The following is a 13,085-nucleotide window of genomic DNA, read 5'->3' on the forward strand; positions in this document are numbered from 1 at the left end:
TGCCAGGTAGTGACCTATACACATATGGGCTCATAGACTGTTAGATAATGACACAAAAATGCTCCAAAGACTACTTACTGCAGGTGCCAGATTATTATCAACATACTAATTTACTGTAAATTAAATCACACAGTCATGCAAATTAACTAAGTTTTATATTAACTCAACCAATTATTTTCTTTTTTTTTGTGCAGATTTATTTGGGAAGAAAATCAAAAAAGAATCATATGCATTCCAGGTAAGCCTGGTTAAATGTGAAAAACATTTTGAGCTCAGGGACAAAAAAAAAAAAAAAAAGAAGACGTTTTGTAGATGAGAATATAACTAATAAGATGAAACTGAGAATTTCACAGTTTTGCAACAGATATGAGATCAACCAACAACAGGATAATTTATCTTACCTATACTGCTGTTATAAACTATTATGGCAAAGTTCATTTGTCCCTGTCCATCATAAATACTCCTGTAGCTTAACTGATGCATCACTGAACCCTACCACATCTTTATTCATTTAGCTCTGCTTTCTCATATTTTTATAGCTGTCGATTTCTGTCTTGGAATTTTTCATCAACACTCAAAAATGCATCTACCAATGGAAAATGGTGATGATGAAAGTTACAAAATAATATTAGGTAAACTTAGAGTCATTCCACCATCTTCACAGTTTAAGATGAGTACCTTATTCTGGATATTTATGCCTGATTATTTTCAACCATGTTCCTTCCACTTTCTAATGTGGCAGAGTTTTAAAGACCATGGTTTCAACATCACTGCTAAAAAATTATTAAAAGCACCTGCATTTTCCCTGTAGGCAACAAGGTAAAAAAGCACTGCTAGAGATGTGCCAGTTAAATTTCCTTGGCATGCCCATTTAAAAAAATATATAGGAGGTAGTGTCAGTGCTATTACCCCCTAATTTTACAGGGAGCTTTACATTTTCTGTTATACTACTACTGTCTCAGGGAAAGCAAATCCCTAACTAAAATAACTGCAGGTAAATAACCAATGGGATCGACAGACTAAAAACTGTTTCAAACACAAAATCCACTGGTAAACGGAGCCCAAACACCAAGTCTGTAAAATAATTTATAGAATGAAGCGCTTTTTGTTGACGCTAAAGCGGCAACTTCATCAGATTAAAAAAACTAGATACATTCAAGACTATAAATAACTTCTTCATAATCATGTGACTGCCATCAGCTGACAATAAAGCTTATTTAAAGCCATCCCTACTTGTTTTGACAAGGGACCTGTAGTTTTTCTTTCAAGTAGATTCTTAAGGTTTGCTTCCTTCTTAAACACAAGTTTTGGTGACTATCCTAATTTGTTTACCAAAAACTTGTAGAGGGAAATAAAATCCCAATTCTTGGATAGAATAAATCGGACTACATGGCTGTCACTAACAAAAACTGTTATGAAACTCATTCTAAATTCATTAGTCCTTTCTCTCCCTTGTAGTTGTTCAACTGATGGATACTCGTTGTTAATATCACCTGAACTAAGGGCCTCTTGTCTAATCACACTTGTTATACTGTTGTTAAGCAGTGGTTTAATCTGGCCAGTTTGTCTCTTATTACTAATTTCTACTATTAGAGATTGTATTAGTGTGAGATGGATAACCCCGTTGTTCAAACATACTACTAAGCTGTACGCATTCGTCACTAAAATCCGAATCTAATGTAACCATCCTAGCAGCTCTAATGAGTTGTCCTTTTACAATAGAGCGCTTTTGGTAAAAAGGATGGTTACTCAAAAAATGAAGAAACAAGTTAGAGTACGTCTTTTTCCGAAAAATTTTTGACACATATCTTTTGTTCAAACTGTCCTTGACTAATTTGCAGCCTAAATAATCTATACAACTTGTGCTATAGTTTGATGTATATCTGAAGAACTCTGTGGTTGAATTTAGGTAGGAAGCAAAGTGTTGGGCCTGTTGTCCATTACCTTTGTACATGACAAAAATATCGTCCAAAAATCTTGTGTAAAATACAAGGTTCACTCTGTGTTGGGAATTTTTGAAGATTAATTCATTTTCCCAAAATGCCATTACCAAATTGGCAAAACTGGCCCCACAGGGTGAACCCATGGCCACTCCACATCTCTGTAATTAAAACTCATTGCTAAACATAAAGAAGTTGTTAGTTAGAATAATGTCTAACAAGAGTTCCACCAAATGAATCTCTTGTAATGAAGCATTTTTGGATTTCCTCATGAGGCTGACCCATTCAATTTGTTTTACTTTACAGTTAAGAATGTGATTTTTAAATTATTGTATTTAAATGCTTAGGTTGCTTTAAATAAGTTTTATTGTCAGCTGATGGCAGTCACATGATTATGAAGAAGTTATTTATAGTCTTGAATGTATCTAGTTTTTTGAATCTGATGAAGTTGCCGCTTTAGCGTCAACAAAAACTGCTTCATTCAATAAATTATTTTACGGACTTGGTGTCTGGGCTCCATGTACCAGTGGATTTTGTGTTTTAACTGCAGGTAAATGACTACTGGCCATCATGATAAAATGCCAGATTTTGGATTTTTTGGGACCCTTTCAGTTAAATCGCAGACTGTCTTAGTATATAGGCTTTATGTGACTACTCAAAGAAGAGATAAAAGCCCTCTTCTGGAAACAGACCACTGCCCGAATATATAACAAGTAATGTATAATATTGAGAAATGAAATGAGAGCCTTCTTCTGGAAACAGACCATGAACTCATTTCCTATCAAATCTGCTGCACAGAGTTCTTGCCTACAAGCTGGAAATGGATCTACTTTAAAAAATGAAGATCAGAACACCGACATTCATTTTTGCGACACTAGAAATGCTGAAACCTTAACATACCTGAATGCTGAAGATTTCCCAGGGTAAGTAAACACTTGTCCAAACTTAAACAAAATACACACCAAAGTAATTAAATCCCACCCAGGTGGGAGGCTATGCCCCTCAAACCCAGCGCTCCTCAACTATAAATACCAATTCTGGGATTGCACTACAGTGGAGAAAAGGGCATGTTGGGCAGGTTTACTTACCCTGGGAAAACTTTGGCATTCAGATATGTAAGGTTTTGGTATTTTCAGTGTTGCGAAAATGAACGTTAGTGTTCTGATCTTCAGTTTTTTAAAGTAGATCTGTCGTAAATTTTGTGTGAGGTCCACTGTAGATCAGAGTGGCTGGAACATGTGCACCAAGCAAACAATCTGAGAAAAGTTTAGTCCAAGTGTCACGAAAGGGGATACTGCCAGCCCAGCTATCTGGAATTTTGTAAATAATTATATGTAATTTGTGAATATCACCATGATTCATATAAGATGCTTGTGTTATAACTGTATTAGAAATGTATGTCATGTGTATATCAAACTTGTTTGTGCAGACATGTGCATGTTTGTTGAAAAAGGTTTTTGCACAGTGCTTGAAATGCAACCATACATGCCCAACTAGAAAAGAACAGAAATGTATATGCACTATTGTAACTGTTTAAATGTATATTTAACAGTGGAAACTGGAATGCAGGAGGTTTTACCTTAAGCAAAATAGCTGAAATTAAATTACTTTATGGCAGCAAGGAGACACAATGTCTGTGCTGACAAGTTTTCTGTATTGTCCTAGAAATGTTTTATTGTTTTATGACTTCCACCATTTGCCAAAGATCTGAGGAAAAGCTAAATGCTACCAGCTGGCATCAATGGTTGTTCTGAGCCTGGGAACTAGGAGTCAGATGACAAGAAATGATGTCATTCTGCAAGTTATTCCAGCAGTAATATTTGAGATATTAATTTGAAAACTCTCTGAGTGAGAGACAGCATTCTGTAATCTGTCTTGGACCTGACAAAAAAACCCATTCACCACACATTTGCCTTGCTCTGTAAGTAAATTAACTAGGGTATAGTAATTCTCTTAGATATAGTCAGGAATATCATAATTTATTTATTTGAGACTGTCCGGCAATGTTATTTTAAATATTTCCTGTGATTTTGAACTCTGATGTCACTGTAATTATATACTGAGTATTCTCTGGTTCTTTTATTTATTAATAAATATATTTAAACCTTTCATTGTGGTTGATCTTTGTAGAGCTATTTAAGTTCTGAGAGTCTTCTTCTTCTTTCGGCTGCTCCTGTTAGGGGTCGCCACAGCAGATCAACTGTTTCCATTTTTTCCTATCCTCTGCATCTTGCTCTGTCACACCAACAACCTGCATGTCCTCTCTCACTACATCCATAAACCTTATCTTAGGCCTTTCTCTTTTCCTGTTACCTGGCAGCTTCATCCTTAGCATCTTTTTTCCAATATTATTTAAGTTCTGAGAGTACTTGCATATATATTTGGTGACACTGTGGGCCCCTCCTAACAGCCTTGCTGTTGGTCAAACTACCATTTGCATTAATAGTAACATTACACAGTAAGACTGAACACCCGTTGTTAAGGGCCTTAAAGTAGCTTATAAGGAATGACTGGTGGCAGTGGAAACTACCTTATAGTCTGGGCAGAAGGGAGCATAGTTAGTAAACCTGTGTCAGCCTATCCCAGGTGTATGTGTGTGTGTGTGTGTGTGTGTGTGTGTGTGTGTGTGTGTGTGTGTGTGTGTGTGTGTGTGTGTCTAAACTAAACCTCAAAGAGTGTGTGTGTTTGTTAGCTACTTGGGCAGGGGCATGAAGCACTGGTTGGAGAGAGAGGATGCTGGAGGTCTTGACTTGGTCACTCAGCTGAGATCTCATCTCTATAGCTGTGCCAGTGGGGAGTCTTATTGGGGATATGGAGAAAGAGGGAGAAACCAGACCCAGACTGACTGTGGTCTCTGTATGCTCTTAAGGGAAATTGCATTTGATGCAGAGAACTGCATCTGGTAATACTGTGTGTGTACTTGTCATCCTCCCAGTGTACGTGCCCCCCTGGTGCCAGTGGTGAGGCTTGAGGCTCCTTGATTGCTGGTCCAGTGGTGGGGCATCACAATAAGCTGCTACTTTCTTTTTAAAGGCAGGATTCTCAATATATCTTTAGATATGAAGTGCGGCTGCTGACATATGACATGAGGAGATATTACAAAATTATAATCTTGACTACAGCATGTTTTCTGCATTGCAGATCTTTAAAGAATACTTAGCTATTAATGTAACAGTGCTAACAAAAAAGGACTAAATTTAAGCTGACTGACTCTTGAAAGTATAGTAAATATACACTGCGTATCAGAGCATCTAGTTAAAAACTAAACTTTTTTTTGTTTTTTTCCCCCTCACCACTGCCTGTTAACCATCAACCTTCCTTTGACCTGACCAGCTCATTGATTGTTGATGTCAGTCAGTCTTGCTAAGTCAGAATTCTATGCTTTAACTCCCCTTCCTCTCTGGCAGCCTGAGCAAATGGAGGTCCCCCGGTGCAGGTCCTTTTTCACATGCTCACTTCTGTTCATGTCCTGTGCTGCAGCTTGTGTTCTCTGCTTGGTTGAGACTTATTTGTGACCCTTATGCTACACTTGCTAGAACATTCAATCTTCACCAAGTGTCAATTTTTCATGCATTCTCACTGCTTACTAAAACAAACCCTCTTTCCTCTGTGTTGCCATCTAACAAACCCAGTGTCGAGCAGTGCCATACTTCCCCCAGGATGGACAAGTCAGTGTCAGTTGCTCTCTCACACCTTCATCTGCCAAGTCTTCCATTGGGTTGTTAATGGATACATGGTCACTTTTAATAGTCAGGGGTTTCTCCCTCTAGACTACAGAGGGACAGCAAAGCCTGAAGTATCGAGCACTGATCGCTATTTACCATTGTATCACTACTGATCCGCTGGGAAAAAAAAAACTTTTCAATTACTCATTGATTGTGTGTATAATTAGGGAATCCATTCTCAAAATTCTCAGTGAAGCTGAGAACTAGAACAATCACAGGGCAGGCTAGTACACTATTACATATGAACATACAACATACAACAACCAGAAAAAACACCTTAATTTACATAGTCACAATTCAGCAACTTTGAGGTTTCTTGCAGTAATTAAAATTAAGTGTGGGGGCTAAAGACATCCATATTTTGGATATTGAGGCTTCACCTTTCATAAATGTGTTCTTCTGATCCATTTGTCTTTACTAACCTAAACTGCAATTAGCGGTATACACACTATCATATACCTGCTTATTTATATGACATGCAATACATAATATGAAACATTAACATCCCATCCTGTCTAGATCAGATAATCAGATTTGTATATGGAAATGAGTCACTTTATAAATCCCTTTTCCAAACTTGGCTGTGGAAGTGGAAGCAAACAATCGATCAGTCTTTCTAATCCTTTTTTAGTGCGGTGCATATAAAATCAAAGTTGACAGTGTACATCCAGCAGGAGTAGGATGCATTTTCCCTTGTTAGTGAACCTAGGAAAGAAAATGTGACGATTAATAGACGGATTAAGTAATAGTTCTAAAGCCACCTTTGGAAAAAACAAAGACTGATTCTTACAGCAAGTCTATCCTTGTGAAAGAACAAAAAAAAGGATTTACAGTAAAGTGGCGTGTAGCTCCTAGCAGATATGACTGCCTCCAAAAATAAGGTATTCCAAGCTAGATAATTCAATTCATCTGTAGCTGCAGGCTCAAAAAGGGGTCTGGTTAAACCCTATAGAAGAAAGGCAATATCCTAAGAAGAAACACAGTCAATTAAGGAAAGGTCAAAGGAGAAAGCTACCCTCAAGGAAAGCCATAGACAATTCAGGGGAAATTATGGAAGAATTAATTCTCTCCAATGTGAGGGCTGGAGATGGCTGCTAGCTTCACTGTATAAGACAGAATCCAGAAATCTAAGGTTGCAAGGAGAGGGGCTGAAAAATGGTCCAAATGTTTGTGAGAAGCTCAAATGCAAAATCTCTTCAATTTGCTCTTATAAATATTTCTGGTAGATGGCCTCTGCACAGAAGCCAGAATATGAATTATTTATTTATAAAGACTGGACTGCTTAGCCATCATTTAATTGGAGAAACCATACTATCAACTTCAGCACTTGAATGTCTAGGTGAGGTATACCAGAGGGATGAGACAGAAGATCTGGAGCAGGGTCCAGCACCCAAGGAGGGTGTGATTAGATGAGACCACAGGAAGGGATACCACACCTGATGGGTCCAGAAGGGAGCAATGAAGATCACTGTGGCATTCCTCACCAGAGCTTTCTTTAGAAACTTCAGGATGAGAGGAGAAGAATTGAAAGCACACAGTTGAGTGGGGGCAAACTGCGGGTCAGACCATCCCTCAGCGATTCCCCCTCCAGGGGATTAGGACAAATTACCTGCTGCACTTGGTGTTGCAGGGAGAGGCAAAGAAATCTTAACACTGATGACCCCAGTGGCCTAAAATCTGATCCACCACTGTTGGATTGATGGATAGACCTGCTCAACCTGTCCATGAAAATAGTGGACTTCACCAGTATGCATATTGCTATCAAAAAGTGGTGAGAAGACATTGTCCACTGCCACACCCTCATGGCTTCCAAACAAAAGCAATAAGGCCATATTCCTCCATGTTTGTTCATGTAGCAGAATACTGACATATTGCCAATCTGATGGCTATTACACCTGTTAGGAGGGAGCCCTGGAAGCCTACAGCACTAGGATGACTGCCATCATCTCCAGGATATTCATAGGAAGACTGGCTTCTGATGGGGACCATGTGCCTTGGACCATGAAATGTCCTCCCAACCCTAGCTGGGAACTGTCAGTGGTCACTGTAGCCTGGAGGAAAATAGAGCAAAAGGTCAACTCTGGGATACTATTTGAGATTACAACTACCAGGGAATATGAGTTTTGCCAATTTTTTGTGAAAGAAACTTGAAACCTCATGGGCTGATGTCTGACAGACAACTGTATTGGTAGGGCCCAATGGAGCAGCCTCATGTGATATCTGGCAAGAGGAACCAAAGTGAAGGCAGCTGACATTGAGCTAAGGAGACAACATGGCTGGTGACTTCTGACAGGAAAGAACTGTTATAGCCTGTTTGTGGAGAATGGCAGTCCTGAATTAGGGCAGTCTGACTATTTGTAGGTTAATGCCCAAGTGAACTCCAACAAATTGTATGGGCTGGACAAGGTGAAGTTTGGACTTGACTGTGCTCGTGGTGATGCCTAATTTTCTGCAAAGCTGGAGCAAGAAATCCCTGGCATGGAGAAAAATTCATGGTGGGGGCAGTTATGACCCAGTCATTTAGGTATGAGAACACTTCGGACCCCTGTAGTCTGATATGATCTGCAACCACTGCAATACACTTGGTGAATACCCTGGGGGCAGTGGTGAGACAAAAGGGCAATGCTCTGAACTGGACATTACTGGGTTCCAGATGGAAGCAGAGAAACTTTCTGGAGTGTCTGTCCATCTTTATATGGCAGTATGAGTCCTGAAGGTCTCTTGAGCACAAACAATTGTCCTTTCTAAGACATGAAAGTATGGAATGTACAGTGATCATCCAGAATGTCATCTGTTTCATCTACTTGTTCAGATGACTGAAGTCCAAAATGAGCATGAGGTCCTCATTTTTTTTTGGCACCAAAAACAGCCCTGTATAAATTCCAAATCCTTGTTTGTCTGGTGGAACCTCCTGGATGGCTCAGTTGTCTAATAACTTTTTTATTTCTAGTGCTGCCGCTTTTTCTTGGGAGAGTGGAACACAGGGAAGTTTTCTTAAGTGAGGGAGGTAAGAAAGAAAGGGAATGAAATAATCTTTTGTTATGATTCTTTGCACCCAAGCATCTTGAGTGATGCATGTCCAGGTCAAAGAATTAAGGGATAACTGCACTCCAAGACTGCATCCATAGAGCTGCATTCAGGCAAATATTCAGGAGTGCTGGTAAGGCCTATTGAAGAATGCACCCTGAAAGCCCTGGTGTTGTGTGGGGTGATGTCCACCATTAGAGCTCCCTCACTGCCTTGGGGAGTAGTTGTCTATCAATACAAGTGTCAGGAGCAAAACCTTGCAATTTGTGGAATCACAGTTTCTTCCCTGCCTTGAGGTTCCTAGAGAAGGAAAATAGGGGAGGGGAGTAGAGAACTGGATCCAATGGCAGGCAAAGTTTTAACGTTTTCTTCACGTCTGGATAGTATTTCTTTAACCATCACCCTAAAAACTGTTGAGCCAACAAAGGGGGCATTGATAACAGATGTTTTAAAGTGCTCTACAAAGTTGCACAAGCAGATCAAGGCCTCCTCACAGTTATGCCAGTGGCCACAGCTCTTAAAGAGCCTTCTGACACACTGGAAATGAGATGTACAGATACATTCTAAAGGGATTAAAGGGAGACCAACTGTACATAGGTTCATAGGTTCATAGGTTCATACTAGGCTATCTGCCCGAGGGCATTTATAAGCCTAGCCCATTGTTTTGTGGCTTACGCCACCCCTTTAGTATGGGGAACTATACCCATTATTTTGCTGTGCCTCTGTCGAGCAGTGACACTGAGGTAATTCCTGGGGTATATCTGCGATCTCCCATCCATTGGTCAAGATTTCTCTTGAACAAGGCCAGCGAGGTGCTCTGCCTCACATGTACCGGGATTTTGTTCCACAGCATAGGGAGTCTTTGGGTGATGAATCTATCCCTCCAGCATGTCCTATTAATAGCCGTGTCGAGGTTTAAGTCTCCGCCCTTGTGGCTCTGATGGATCTAGATTTTTGAGGTGAAGCATATTCATCAAATCTGGGTTTGACATGGCCTTGTATGTTAGGCAAAGGTCACCTCTGAGCAAGCGGTGGCGACTGAATAGAGCTGGAGTTCTTTCAGTCGGGCAGCATAGGACAGATTTTTGAGACCCTTTATCCTTTTGGTGAGGAACTTTTGTGGCCTCTCCAGCTGCTGCAAGTGTCGGGTCAGATACATTCTGGGGCATTGTACTCAATCATTGGTCTGATGAGTGATGAGTAAAGGGAGACTATGACCTCCCTTGATCTAGATGAGAATCCCTTCATGATAAGGTGGGCAATGTAGAAGGACTTCCTAACTACTTTAGCTACATGGGTGTCGAATGACAGACTACTATCAACCTGGGTTCCCAGGTCCCTGATAACTTCTTCTGTGCTCAGTGGATTGCCACCTATTTGGTAGCTAGGGGTAACCTTGTTTTTCCCGAAGGGTATGACTATGCATTTTTGGCATTTAACTTTAGGCCGTGGCTCTGGCACCAGTTATCCGTTTCTGTGAGACCCTTCTGAAGGATATCTGTGTCAGATGTGTTTTCTACTATGGCGCCCAGTTTGCAGTCATCTGCAAACTTTGTCAGCCATAACCCTCCTGTGTTTGCTTGTACTTCGGAAAAGTAGATGCCAAACAAGAGTGGGCCCAGGACTGAGCCCTGTGGGACACCACTTGTGACAGGCTTTGAGTCTGACATGGCGCCAGCAACTCTGACCCTGTGGGTTCTGTCACTCAGCCAGTTTGCAACCCATCTTGTGATGTATGGGTTAACATTTAAGCTGATGAGTTTTTCAATGATACCCGAGTGGGGTATTGTATCGAAGGCCTTAGCCAGATCGAGGTAGGCTGTATGGACTGCCTTTCCCTCATCAATGGCTTTGGTGACTGTTTGAAAAAGTCAACCAAGTTTAAAAGGCATGATCTGCCTTTGACAAAGCCAAACTGGGTTGGATCCAAAGTCTGCAAATTCCTATGTCTTTATTTATGAGGTCCATTATGATCCTCTCCATGGCTTTGCAGATAAGGCTTGTCAAGCTAATGGGCGGTAATTTCCAGGGTCTGTGGAGGCACCGCCTTTGTGAAGTGGGACCACAGTTGCAGTGCGCCACTCCTGGGTGCGTATCCAGAGGTAAGACTTTGATTAAACAGCTGTCCTAGCTGTGGGTTTAATTCCTCATTGAGTTCGTGGAGCACACAGCCGGGGACACCAACGGGTCCCATGGATGCTGTGTTTTTGCTTTGGAGAGAGCAGTTCTCACTTGGGCGCTGGAGATGTTTGGGGGCTGCACTCATTTGGTATAGATATCTCTCCTTTTGGGGGAGGGGAGAAGTTTGCACTGAACCTGTCAGCCAGTATGTTGGCAATGTCTGTAGGATCAGTAATCTTCACATCATTTTGAACTAGTTCTGAGCATATCTGGGAGTTTCCTCCTAGGTTTCTAACATAGCTAAAGAAGGCCTTATGATTGTCTTTTGAGTCTTTAGCTATTTTTCTCTCGAAATTTGCTTTGGATGATTTTATGAGAGCTCTTAGTTTTTTACTTATAGTGATCAAGGGTGTCTTACCTTTTAAGGATTTTGCTCTATCTTGTAGTAGCTTCCTCCTTTTGTTGTAGAGTTTGTTTATGGCTGGGGCACTTTCTCTTGTTTGCAGATAGGGACCCTGAGAGAGATATGGAGAGCTCCTTGGTCAGATCTCTCTGGAAGCGTGTCACTTGTGCCAAATAGTCCAGCATCCTAAGTGCAAAGGTTGTTGAAGCATGAACTCACTTCTTAAATCTGCCCATACCCTTGGACTCCCTATTAGGAGGTTGGACAGTGGAACTTTCTTCAGTAAGTTCTTTTTTGGTGGCTGTCATCACCACCATGCAATAAATGTCAGAATACTTGTTCCAAAAGCAGTGATCCCTCAGGGAGAACATAAATGTATCAGGTTTGCATGGGATTGGTTCAGAAACATCCATTTCCTTCCATGCCCACCTACTGATCAGGTTGACCATCTCATTTGCATTGGGGCACCACCCAAGAAACAGACAAGCCAGCCTCAAATTCCTCGAGAAATATTGAATCATCATGAGAAGGGGCTTTGGAGGACCACCTCCCCCTTTCTGTCTAAGCAGTTCCAGGATCTCTTTGAACAAAATGTCTTCAAGGGGGGATCAAGAGGACCACTCCTCACTGAAGACAGTATCTTCAGTTAAGGACTTCTGGAGGTAGTTAATGTGCCTCCTCCTGCATGAATATTTCCATGGAACCTCTCCATTAGGGTGTTCTGGAGAGGATTCAGAAGCAGAATGGTAGTCCTCAGTGTGAACCATCTCAAGGCTATGCGAGACTAGCTGTCCAGATGGACTACAAACCATCAGGACACAGGTAGCTCATTTGGGGGGGTGGATCCAAAGTAGAAAGGGAAGTCTGCTCCCTAGAACAAGACAGTACTCTCTCAAAAACTTCAAAAGCAGAAAGCAAGACCAGACCTGAGATCCCTTCTGTAGCAGCCAAAGCACCTTACATGTACTGATCTGAAAGACCTGTTCAACTCAGCTTTGAAGCACATGCCAGGGCCAAGCTGTTTAGCACCAAAGCTCCAAGGGGAAGGGATGGCTCTGAAAACTTTGGAGTTGAGCCAGGCCACCATGATCTGACACCAACACCTCGACTCTAAAATACATCTAGGTCTGAACCACTCAATGCCGATTGGATCAGAGATGCAGTCAGGGTTGATGAAGACCATGTCTTCAGATCAGACATAGATAAGCCATGAGAAATACCCAGATCAAAATCCCAAATCCAAAGATTGGACCAGGGGAAGTAGTGGTTATAAAATGAGGGGATGGGCCCAAACAGATAGGTCAACAGTGGTCTCAGCCAGGAAAACCTCTAACTGGACTTCAGTCCTGAGGAACTTTCTTATTATTCTATCCACATCTACTTTGGAAAGGATCCTGGATGACCACACGAACTGGAGATATTAGACAGTGAAGTAGGGTCTGGAAGAATGAAAAGTTCTTTCCTGAAGAAATGGGGACTGCAATCTGAGTGAAACCAGCTCCAGGGAGAAACACAGTTCCTGCAGTGGAGGGGAACCGGATTGAATGACAGTAGGGTCTGGTGCTGATGTCGGATCTAAGGTTTTAGCAAGTTTCAAAAATAGACCCAAAGAAGAAAAGCAATCTAAGGACCACTTTTTGGCATCTTTGGGTCCTTTTCTTCTCCTTTTCTTTTGGTTTACCACCAGTCTTACCCTTGGACTTGTTAGAGGTTTACCTAACAGAAGGGAAGACAGCAGAAGTTGTTTCTCCTTTTTGTAAAGGCTCTAGTGCAAAAAGCAGTACAAATGGAGCACTGCTCATCAAGATTAGCAGCCTCTAAATAGTAAATACACTTAACATGTGCATCTGAATTAGGAATTTTATAGCT

Source organism: Protopterus annectens, chromosome 6.part0, assembly GCF_019279795.1.
Source record: "Protopterus annectens isolate FY-2018-M chromosome 6.part0, PAN1.0, whole genome shotgun sequence".
In the NCBI taxonomy this organism is placed as follows: domain Eukaryota; kingdom Metazoa; phylum Chordata; order Ceratodontiformes; family Protopteridae; genus Protopterus; species Protopterus annectens.